The sequence below is a fragment of the Nannospalax galili genome, unplaced genomic scaffold (genome assembly GCF_000622305.1).
Source record: "Nannospalax galili isolate Female #2095 unplaced genomic scaffold, S.galili_v1.0 scaffold344, whole genome shotgun sequence".
Classification (NCBI taxonomy): domain Eukaryota; kingdom Metazoa; phylum Chordata; class Mammalia; order Rodentia; family Spalacidae; genus Nannospalax; species Nannospalax galili.
The window spans coordinates 1,335,540-1,346,443 of NW_008352153.1; the positions used below are offsets into that span (position 1 = coordinate 1,335,540).

General features: G+C 40.0%; 1 protein-coding gene across 2 annotated transcripts in view; it reads left to right on the top strand.

Annotated features, from left to right (window-relative positions):
• The first annotated feature begins 1,807 nt into the window (after positions 1-1,807).
• Positions 1,808-10,904, top strand: part of Rasgrp3 (RAS guanyl releasing protein 3) — a 129,830-nt gene continuing 120,733 nt past the window's right edge. For both annotated transcript variants that reach the window (XM_017802190.2, XM_017802189.2), the window contains exon 1: positions 1,808-2,010. The gene's annotated coding sequence lies outside the window, so the exon portion shown is untranslated. The remainder of the gene's footprint in view (positions 2,011-10,904) is intronic.

The window sequence follows — 10,904 nt, forward strand, 5'->3', positions numbered from 1 at the left end:
AGCTTTGTATTGTACCCATGTTTCGCCAATGTGAAGAACAACTTCTTAGGCAGTTAAGTGTAGACTGATGCAGAGACAGAGAGATGGAGAGATGATACATAGATAATAAATATCTTTCTCATAGAATCATATAAAGTTCTTTAGTACAGTTTTCTCGATTCTTAAGTGAATAAAGTTTAATTTTTATTTTCTACATTTTTGTGGTCCTGAGGATTTAACCCAGAACCTTGAGCATGCTAAGCAAGTACTCAACCACTAAGCTAAAATCAATAAAAATTTGGAGCATGACATAGACAGATATAAGAATTTAAAAAGCATTTATGTGCTACAAGCAAAACTGTCTTCACCATCCCTAACCTATACTCCCACTTTGCAAACTCAGCCAGATCCCATTGTCTTGTTAGAGAACGTACACTGAAATTTTTGAAAAAAGTTGAGAACTATCCTCAAAAATAATATAGACTAATTTATATTCCTACCTACTATACAAATGATTATTTCTTTATACTGCAGTATCAGATGTTAGCTGAAGCTTTTAATCTGCCTATCAATTCATGAAAAATAGTATCTAATTTTAATGCCTGCTTATATTGTATAATTATGAGAGAAGTTGAACAACTTTGGACTGCAAGACTGGACAAGCTATTGGCTTAGTTAAGGTGAATGGATGATACAGTTACAAGCTTGACTTTGACTCTGCAAAAGTATCGGTTTTTCTTATCCATCTTATATTCAGGTGGTTTTTGTTGTCATTTTGTTTCGGAGGGTTTTTTTTTTGTTTTGTTTTGTTTTGTTTTTGGTACCTTGAGTCAAAAAATTTTCCACTTCTTTTCTTCAGATTTTATTAATTTATGCATGTGTGTGTGTATGTGAGAGAGAGAGTGTATGCATTTGTATGTATACAGGTGTACATACCTTTGTGTACAGAGGCTGGAAAGTTTTGGATTAGAGTTGGAGTTATAGGCATTTGTAGAACACTTGGCTTGTGACATGAGTGCTGGGATCTGAACTCTGGTCCTCATGAGTACTAGCAAGTGCTCTTAACCTGAGTCATCTCTTCAGCCTCCACTTCTTTTTAAATGAAAAGAAACAACCTGTTTACATGCCTGTTATCCCGGTATTTGAAAGGCTGAGGCAGAAGGATCATGAGTTTGAGGCCAACCTGGGCTATATAGCAAGACATTGTCTAAACTTTCTGAAAAGAGAAAGAAAGAGAGAAAGAGAGAAAGAGAAAGAGAGAGAAAGGGAATGAAAAAGGCAACAGAGGGGAGGGGAGGGGAGGGAAGAAAAGAACAGAACCAGAGTCTTCCTACTGGGCTACCATCATTTCCCCCGGAAATTCACTTTATGGGAAATAAGGGATGCAATAAGATTTGTTCATGATATTCGATGCAAAAAATGACACATCTCCAAATTCAAGTGTTGCTGCTGTGAAGTGACAACTTGCAGTCAAAAACAGAGACCAAAGGACATTAAGTTCCAACTCTGCTCCTCATACCAAAGCTGAATTATTTAGGCTAAATTTTCTTTGTTTACTGGTATTGACCTGAAAGAAACACACACACACACACACACACACACACACACACACACAGTTTTTCTGAAATCAAATACATTTCCTGCCTCTTCTTTCCTCAGTTCTCTTACAACCAGCTTATTTATAGCCCAGGAAAGGAAAACGGCTCCACTGGAGGCAGGAAAACTAAGTTGGGAAAGAATGGGAGGAAGTGGGCCTGCCGTTTAGCCAAAGGACCTTTAATTCATTGAGCTCAAAGCTTAGCAGCTTCCCGGGGTTGTTAGGCACAATCAGTTTGCAAACTGCTTTTTTCTCCTCTTCACTTTTGAACTGGATTTGGGCAATGGAGATGATGCCAGCATTTTTGAAGGCAGAGCAGAAATCTCTAGGTGTTTAGGCACACTGAAAAGAAACTCGATGAAGCTGCTGAGGCGGAAAAGAGGGACATTCACTAATGGCGTGGACTTTAAATGACTGCATGTCTCCAAACTAAGGTATGTGTCATTTTTAAGTCTGCCTCTTGGTGTAGCTTAATGTATCTATCTCCTGAGCTGGGGGTATTATGGTATTAGACACAGACAGTATTTGTGATTTGAGGGCAGGTCCTCAGGTAACCTTTTGGTGAGCTTTGCTTGTATCTCTGAAGAAATGTAGAAATCAGTCTTAGTTCTGACTTGTTGAGTCAATATACAGTTAATGTATATTTTCAGATAGCTGATTTTATCTCCCATAATTCCCTTTAATCTATCATCTGGTGTACTGTAATTTCATTAATGATCACTTTCGAAAAACCCTTTCTTGATATTGTTTGTGTTGTTTGGAATGCTGATCCATCTGCCATTTCGTTGGTCAATACTGGTTTAGAATAACTTTAATAAACATGTCTTCAAGCAAAACCACACAATTACAGAAGTTATTTTCACTGAAATTTAAATTTCGTGTAAAATTGTGAAGATGAAGATTATTTTAGTACAAAGTTTCCTTTCTTGGCCACTGATTTTGTAGACAATGAAGAACTTTCTAGAAAAGAAGACAACAATGGCCCAGCACTGAACAGTTTCAGCGATAGAAACTGTTCCTAGTCATTCTTTACATTCCAATTATTTTTTTCAAAACACTCCTTCAGCATATATTGTCTGTGTGTCTTGAGGGATATGTCACTGCGTTTGGAAGTGGAAAGGTGGACGGGGAATGGAATAAATCCAAGAACAGTAGACACTGCCCACAAAGACTTGGAAGGCTGCTGGGGACATTCCAAATTCTTTTGACATTCCTGAGTGCATTTGTTTAGAGGATGGGCCGTGTATGCATCCCGACAGATAACATCCACAGTTGTGTGGTGGGGTAGCTTGATGAATGTTATCACAAAGACTGACAAAGAGGATCTGGTGGCCACTGGGCAGGAAATGTATTGTTGTGCTTTTGGTTCTTCCCTGTTTGAGACTGGTGTGTTTAGAACCTGTAGCAAGAAGATTGTAGAGCCCCAGGGGGCCCAGAGCCAGCGAGAGACCTGGGCTTCCTTTTAGCTCAGGTGGCTCTCAACCGCCTATTTCTTACCTGGAAGAATTTAAGGATTACATTTTCAGATTAAAATCTGTAACTCCAATTCCAGGGAAATGATTGGCAAGTACAATACTTTTTAATAGAGAGAGTATGATTTCCTAGTTGTTATATTTTAAAATGATAGAAGAAAACAAAATAAATCTGGATAAATATGACAGATCTAGACAAACAAACAACTTTTCATGTTTATTTTCAGAGCAATACTTCAAGGTCAGTTCAGAAGCAATTTTATTCTTCTACTTAATTGTTACTCTGTGGAGCTCTAGGGACAGAAGTCTTGGTCACAGTGACCCTGATTCTGTTGATGTTGAACTCGTCCCTCTTAGAATTGCTAAATAATTTTTGCCAGCTGAGGAGATGGCTTGGTTAAGTGTTTGCCACACAAGCAGCAAGCCGGAATAGCAGTCTGGATCCTCAGCGCCCATAGAAAGCCACGTGGGCTGGCTAGCTGTTCTGGGTTCACCTGAGAGACCTGGCCTCAGTGACTAAGTTAGAGAAAGATTTACCATGTCAGCCTTGCACTTTTCCATACCATTTTACTTTTCAGCAGTAGATAAGGTTGAGTTATATGTTTCGTTTTAAAAATATTTTCTTATTTGACAAAATCAAATTGAATTATTTTTGTCAAAGTCGAATTGTTGGCCATTGGTCTTTGGGTGCCTAGCTTATAAACATATTCATGAAATATCAGTTGTTTCAAAAACATTTCTTGGGAATTCTTTAACAGTTTTGTAGGTTACTTGAGGTGTTTTCAGGCTCCTGAGAGTATTTTGTTATGTAATTTAGAAAATATTTCTCAATTGTTTTTCACTTTTCTATTAATTAAATGGAAATATAATGTCTCCAGAATAACTCTTATCATCACTATGTGTTTACAGGCTACGTAGAATAGCCATTCTTTTTAAAAAAAATTATTAAAAAAATATTTTATTATTTTTATTTCATGAATACGAATGTATTGCCTGCATGTATGTAAGTGCTGGGAACCAAACATGGGTCCTCTGCAAAGCAACAGTGCTCTTAATGCTGAGCCATCTCTCCAGCCCCACAGTAGCCACTCTTAACCCTCATGTTTAAATACAAGTGCAATCATGTTACTCAAGAGACTGTGTGAAACTGCAGCAGTGTAGATGTCAGCTAAAATCACCTGCAACTTTTTTGGGACATGGAGCTGAGGGTGAGTAGAGGCGAAGGTCAGGAAGCTGCCTCCTTCTCCCATCTGGCCTGACGTTGGGCAGGGGAGATGGTATATTGCATGCTGAAACCTATGTGTGTACAAGAGCCCTAAATTTCAGATTAATAGTCTTGGGAAGTTCTCATTCTCCTCCATTCTCCTTCAAGCCTGCCACCCAGGCCAGCAACCAGCACCACGCATGTCAAGTTCTCCTCGTTATAATACTATCTCACACCTTGATAGACTCAACAGTGATAGACGCTAACTCAGAGAAATGGAACGATGTAGAAGACCGCCATTCTACAAACTAGTGGTACAGATAACGAGTTCTAGATATGGAAAACCTCCAGCCTCCAGGAGGTATAAGGTTGAGTTGGTTCCTGGAGATCAGATCTGCTGAGCACAGACAGAGGTGAGAGCAACTGGGGTAGGAATGGAGCTGTGAGCATGGATAGAGATAGGGATGGAGGGCACCCTTAAGGAATGGGATTACTACATGAAATGAAGGGTGCCTACCGAAATGTGAATTTCAGATAAGAAACATTTTTAAGTATTTGTGCTTTGTACCTACCTACTTGTACACCTGGATCACATTTAATTGAATGATCTATATTTTTAATTTCGTTATCTGGCAACACAGTCAACTGAGTCACCCATCTTGATAGAGCAGAGACAGGAGCATGTGGAGAAGTATCTGGAGGAAGTCGGGGGCCATTCTGTAGTGGGACTGACTGCCAGACTGAGGGGTGTAATATCTAGTTAAAGATGTCATGTCACGGGACACTGAGAAGCCGAAGAGGGCAGACACAGTTTGAAGGAGGGTGTGCTCAGGGCGAGCAGGCAGTGACACTGAGGCCTGGCTTCTGATGCACAAGCAAGAATCCAGACCCCAGACACCTTAGGGAGCAAATTGACCTGCTTTGAAAACTAACTGGGTGTGGCTATGGGAGGAGCACAGGCTACAGAGAATGGTATGTTCTCTGGGTCATTAAAAAACCAATCAGAGGAATCTCCAAGTCAGGCAGTGCATGGGGCTGCTTTGACCACAGGTGTATGAAGTTTAAGGTGAAACAAAGCAGGTAAAAGAGGCAGCTAACAAAATATGAACTTGCTTAGGAGGTTGGTGAGGACCAGAACAATAACCAGCTTTTAGGAGAACTTCCTGTACGTCAGGCTTTTTCTCCCATTATCTTATTAATTGTTCACAGACAGCTTGGGGAAGGTTCCATTGGTGTCATATGTGATAGGGGAGACAAGTGAAGTTTGGAGACTGTTGGTCTCCAATGCAGGATTGCAGCCACTGAGAGATCATGAAAGATGAAGGAAAGCCAATCCCAAACCCATGCTGGCACAAGTTCGGACAGGGACTGTTCCGTATCTTGCTCCAGATTCGCCATCTCCTTCTGCAAAAATCTAAGAGTACTAATTGTTCATGCTATAAACTAGATTACTTGGTTTTTTATTGTTCCAAATTTGAGTAGCCCTCATAATTCTGCACCTTCGAATTAATCTGAGGAAATGGAAATAGTTAATACACAGAAGTTTTGGTTATTATTATCATCGTCCTCCTCATCATCAATGTTTATTTTTGATTCAGTCTTAGTAGCCCAGGCTGGCCTCAAACTGGCAATCTCACCTCAGCCTTCTGAGTACTGGGATTACAGAAGTGCTCCATGACACTTGGCTTCATTTTCTATACTTACTGTCCATGTGTTTACTTACTGCCGGTGTCCTTTGCTCGTCACTACCTCATTTTCCATTTTCCCGCTGAAATAAAGATTATGCTGAAGAAAGAATGGGACCAACAGCAGTGTCCTTCTCCTCTCCCTGTCCCTGTCTGCCCTCTAGTGGTGGCATCCGTTAATAATGCTTAGCCCAGGCCCTAGACCCCAGAGCCAGACACCGGCAACAAGCAAGTCTGGAATCTTAAGTGTGGTCAGAGGGTGGGCTGCGGTGCCCACAGTCGTTTGGAAGCCCCCTCTGCTAGTGGGCTGTGGGAAAAAGACATCATGAAATTATATACCCTTAAAGCTGGCTGGCCTGGAGGACATTTAGAATAGTCCAGCTTTCAATTTATCTTAGTTTTTCTAATTATTAAAAAGTATTTCACTTTTTACCCTTTGAAAATATCATGTAGGGGCCGGGGATGTAGCTCAGTGGTAGAACACTTGCCCAGCATGTGCAAGGCCTGGGGTTGCATCCCAACACCACTGAAAAGGGAAAAAGGCATACGTATTATTTTATTATATTTGGCTGTTATAGATGATTAAATTTCTAGAACACAGATGAGAGCCGGTATTGTTAAGACAATTTTCTAAACATTTTGTATATTTATTTAGAAATTCACAATACATCTTTTAAAATAAAAAGCAGAATATGCCGGGCGTGGTGGCACACACCCTTCATTCCAGTACTTGGGAGGCAGAGGCAGGCCGATCTCTGTGAGTTCAAGGCCAGCCTGGTCTACATAGTGAGTTCCAGGACAGCTGGGGCTACGGGGAGACCCTGTCTCAAAAAGACCAAAAACAAACAAAAAAAACCCCAAAACCAAAAAACAAACAAAAAGCAGAAAGTAAATTTAGATATCTACTCTAAGGAAAGAACCAGGTTCAGATGAAAATGTGTAGACGAATCTTTGTTTGTAACAAATACACATTACACTGACAAGAATGTACAGAAATAAGAGAATTGTTAAATTTTATTCTGTAAGTTTGAATTTTATGCAGCCCTGGGCTTCCATCAGAATAGTCAATGGTGTTGGAAAGTAGTAATAGTTAACGAAGAAAAGGCTGTAGGATATTTACAGTATGGATACACACACGCACACACACACACACACACACACACACACACACACGAAAAAGACAAGAGTTACAAGTTCATAAGCCAAAATGTTAACAGGAACTTTTGGCCAATGGGATAATAGTGACTTTAATTTAATTTTTTAGTTTCTCTCTAGGATAATCAAACATGTACTATTTTATAATCAGGATCAAAACTCAATAGTTTCTGTAAAGTGGAGAGCCAAGTCTCTGTCCAGATTTCTTGCTGTCATGGCTGACAACATGTTTGTGCAAATTCAGCGCCATTTGTGGTCTCCTCACCAGTCAAGAGCTGAGCCGTATCCTGTTTGTGACAGCATAATTTATTGTAATGGAAAAGATTGTGATGCACTGGCCTGGTCTGTGACTTCACTGTATTCATTGGCAACAGGAAACAAAGACACACACACTTTTTTTCCATAATTGTTTTAGTAATAGTTGACAATTGGAGGAAATGAATGGCAGAAAACAATTATGGGCAGACAAGATGGTCAGCAAATCAGACTGGGAAATGCGCTAGAGCCGGGCTCTGCTTTCTTCACGCAATCACTTCAGAACATCACAAAGATATTTTTGTTTTGTTCTCAGTCTGCTCCTGAAATCACTATTGTTTTTACCAGCAGTTACACAACTCTTCGCTGGCAGAAGTGACCCTCCCCTCAATGTGTCTTTAATTCAGTAATCTGGTAATCCCACATCAGGGATTTGGTTCCGAATTTATGTTCATTGCTATTCAGGGTCAGTGGGAGCGCCTCTCTGTCCAGGCCACATATCCAGGAATGCTGCGCAGCAATACTGCTGGAATTTTCCTGCTTCAGACTAGCTGCCCGCATCCCAGACATGGACTCTTAAAAGTTTTACTTTCCATTAAAGTTAAACCTTCAAATTTGTGTTTCTATATTTGTGGAATGATCTCTTGCCTTTCTTTAGCAGTAGTGGTCCATGGTGGTGGGGGACACAGCAACTCAGGACAAATGAATTCCTAATTCACTCTCCAGCTTCCATGCCAGGAAATGGGTATAGTTAATAGCTTTGTAGATGAAAATGAGAAGTATTTTATCAACCAGGAAAGGGTTAAGGGCGGTAGGTGGCATTTAGCTCTTAATGGCGTACGTCTACAGTTGTGTTGAGTACTATTAAACGAAGGGCAATTGAACAAGCGCGGGCTGTTACAACCTTTGCTTCAACTCATATTTGTTTCCGATGAACTGGATTGGAGTCAAATTCTGCAGTAGCTCTGACTGCTGTTTTTTATGGTGAATCCCTAAGACCAGAACTGCCCAATAGGAATGTAAAGTGAGCTACAGATGTGAGCTGCGTGGTTATTTTGCATTTTTACATGACCATATTAAAAAATATAAAGAAATAGGCTAAGTGAATGTCAATAATAGATTCTATTTAACCAGCTACATCTAGATCATTACTAACTCAACATGCAAGCAATGTAAAAACTGTTAATGAGATGTTTTACATTACCTTTTTTCTTACCAAGTCTTTGAAATCCAGTGTGTATGTCATACTTATTAAAAGTCTCAATTCAGACCCGATTCATTTCAAGTGCTCAGTAGCTTTGAGTGCCTCATGGCTACTACGCATAGCTACACACGCAATGTTTGAAATGTGGGCTATTATATATTATGTTCAGGATTTAAAGTCTCCTTTATCCTGACACAGGGAGCTGGCAACTCTTCCAGGTCTCAACTGAAACAGAATAGTTGAAAAACAAGCAAAGGTTTGGAGGCTTTGGAGAGTTGGTCCATTAAATCAATCCAAATGTTCATTTAGTCTAGTAACTACTGATCCCTCAATTGAAAATAAGAGCTAAAGGGGCTTTGGGCTCAGTACAAACCCAAAGCACGAGGACCTGGATTTGTATCCCTAACACCCACATCAAAGCTTGTCATGGTGGCCTCTGTAACCTTAGCTGGGGGTGGGGGAAGGGGCAGAAACAGGCTGGTGCTGGGCGCTCACTGGCCTGCCAATCTGCCCAAAATGACAAGCTGAAAGTTCAGTGTGAGACCCTGTCTCAAAAAGTAAGGTGGAAAGTTAAAGAGGCATGGTCGACCTTTGGCCTGCATGTGCTCATGCACTGGACAAGTATACCTGTACACACACACAATTCCTAAATTTTCAAGTCTGGATTATATATTTGTAAGAGACTTTATCATCGTGATGTTCACATGAATCTAGGCATAGTGTAGATTCTGCTACACAGAGTAGAACTGTTTTAGAAAGCATTTGTAGGTATTGTGTTTCTAATACTGGATAAAATTTAGTGGAAAGGAAAGCATTTTTTTTTTTTTTTTTTTTTTTTTTTTTTTTGTCTTTTTGAGACATGGTCTCCCTGTAGCCCCAGCTGGCCTGGAACTCATTATGTAGACCAGGTTGGCCTTGAACTCACAGAGATCTGCCTGCATCTGCCTCCCAAGTGCTGGGATTAAAGGCATGTGCCGCCACACCTGGCTGAAAAGAAAGCATCTTTAGCAATTAAAATGCACACACACACACACACACACACACACACACCCTAACATTGTGACTACTTGCTGATGTCCTTTCTGCACTTCGCATTGTTTTACTTGATGGGGCAGGAAGCATGCTTCAATAGTCTCCTGTAACTACTCTGCCCTGGGGACTCCCATGCCAGTCAGCTGGGGTGATAAAGATAGCTCGGGTGCTAAATATGGAGATGCAAAAATAAACTTGTGGAAGAGAATAAAACCAGAAGACCTTGGAGGTTCTTATGGGTCTGCCAGAGGCAGACACCTGGAAATCCAGGTCCCTGAAGTCCTGGCGAGCAGTTACAGTCATATTTTGGGTTCATTTCTTATTACATGAGGGTTTGATTATGAAGGTAGATTTAAAGCAGTCAGAAAAATTCCAGACTCGTAATAAAAGCTAGACACATTTAAAATATAAGTAATGACCATGGCTTATTCACTGGGAATGCTCCAGAAACTTAGGAACTTTCTTGGCTCTCTGAATTCACATTCTGTTTTCTCCAGAAACAAAGCTACAAATAGTCACCAGGTACATGCACCTAAAATGCCATATACCTTCAACGAAATTATTACAATTCATTGATAAAAATTTAGTTCTTGCTTAACAAATAGCATAAAGCTATTTGTTGCATTTATAATGAAATACAGTGATTAATGTTCTATTTCTATATTAACTCAATATACTCTGCATTAATATGTTAATAATTATATGATCAATACACAATAGCATGTTAATAAAAGAACATAATATGTTGGCTTATACTCACCTTGTATCCAAAAAAATAGATACTTATAGAGGATCCAGGAAGTAGATGTCCTAAGTCCTAGCATAAGCCTAAGAGATAAATCGTATTATCTCTTGATGTTTGTAGGTAAGTAAATCCTTTAACTAAGAATGAGGAAATAGATGGAATTCTCAAGAAAATCACTCATCTGAGTGACTCAGGCCAAAGTCTTTTTTACTTTTATGTCTAATTCTACTTCCGAACTTGGGTCTTGACTTTTCTTTAAGGAAATAACTCTAGGGATGATCTTAACATGCAGTCATACTTAAGGCCCCTTAGATCTTACAAACGGGAAGATTTTACCCAAATCGTCCCTGAGTAGATCTGGCTGAGAGATAGAGGACAGCAAACTGGAGAGGAAAGTTAGAATTACACATGTAAGCTGAGAGTAAATAAAATTGTGCAAAATTGCTGAGGACTCCTGGGGAAGATGGAGGGGACTAGGCTTGGAGAAATGGCCCTGCAGCCTCTCGGGTGGGAGCAAAGGTGCCTTCAGGAATAGCCATTTTGTGTGTGTGTGTGTGTGTGTGTGTGTGTGTGTGT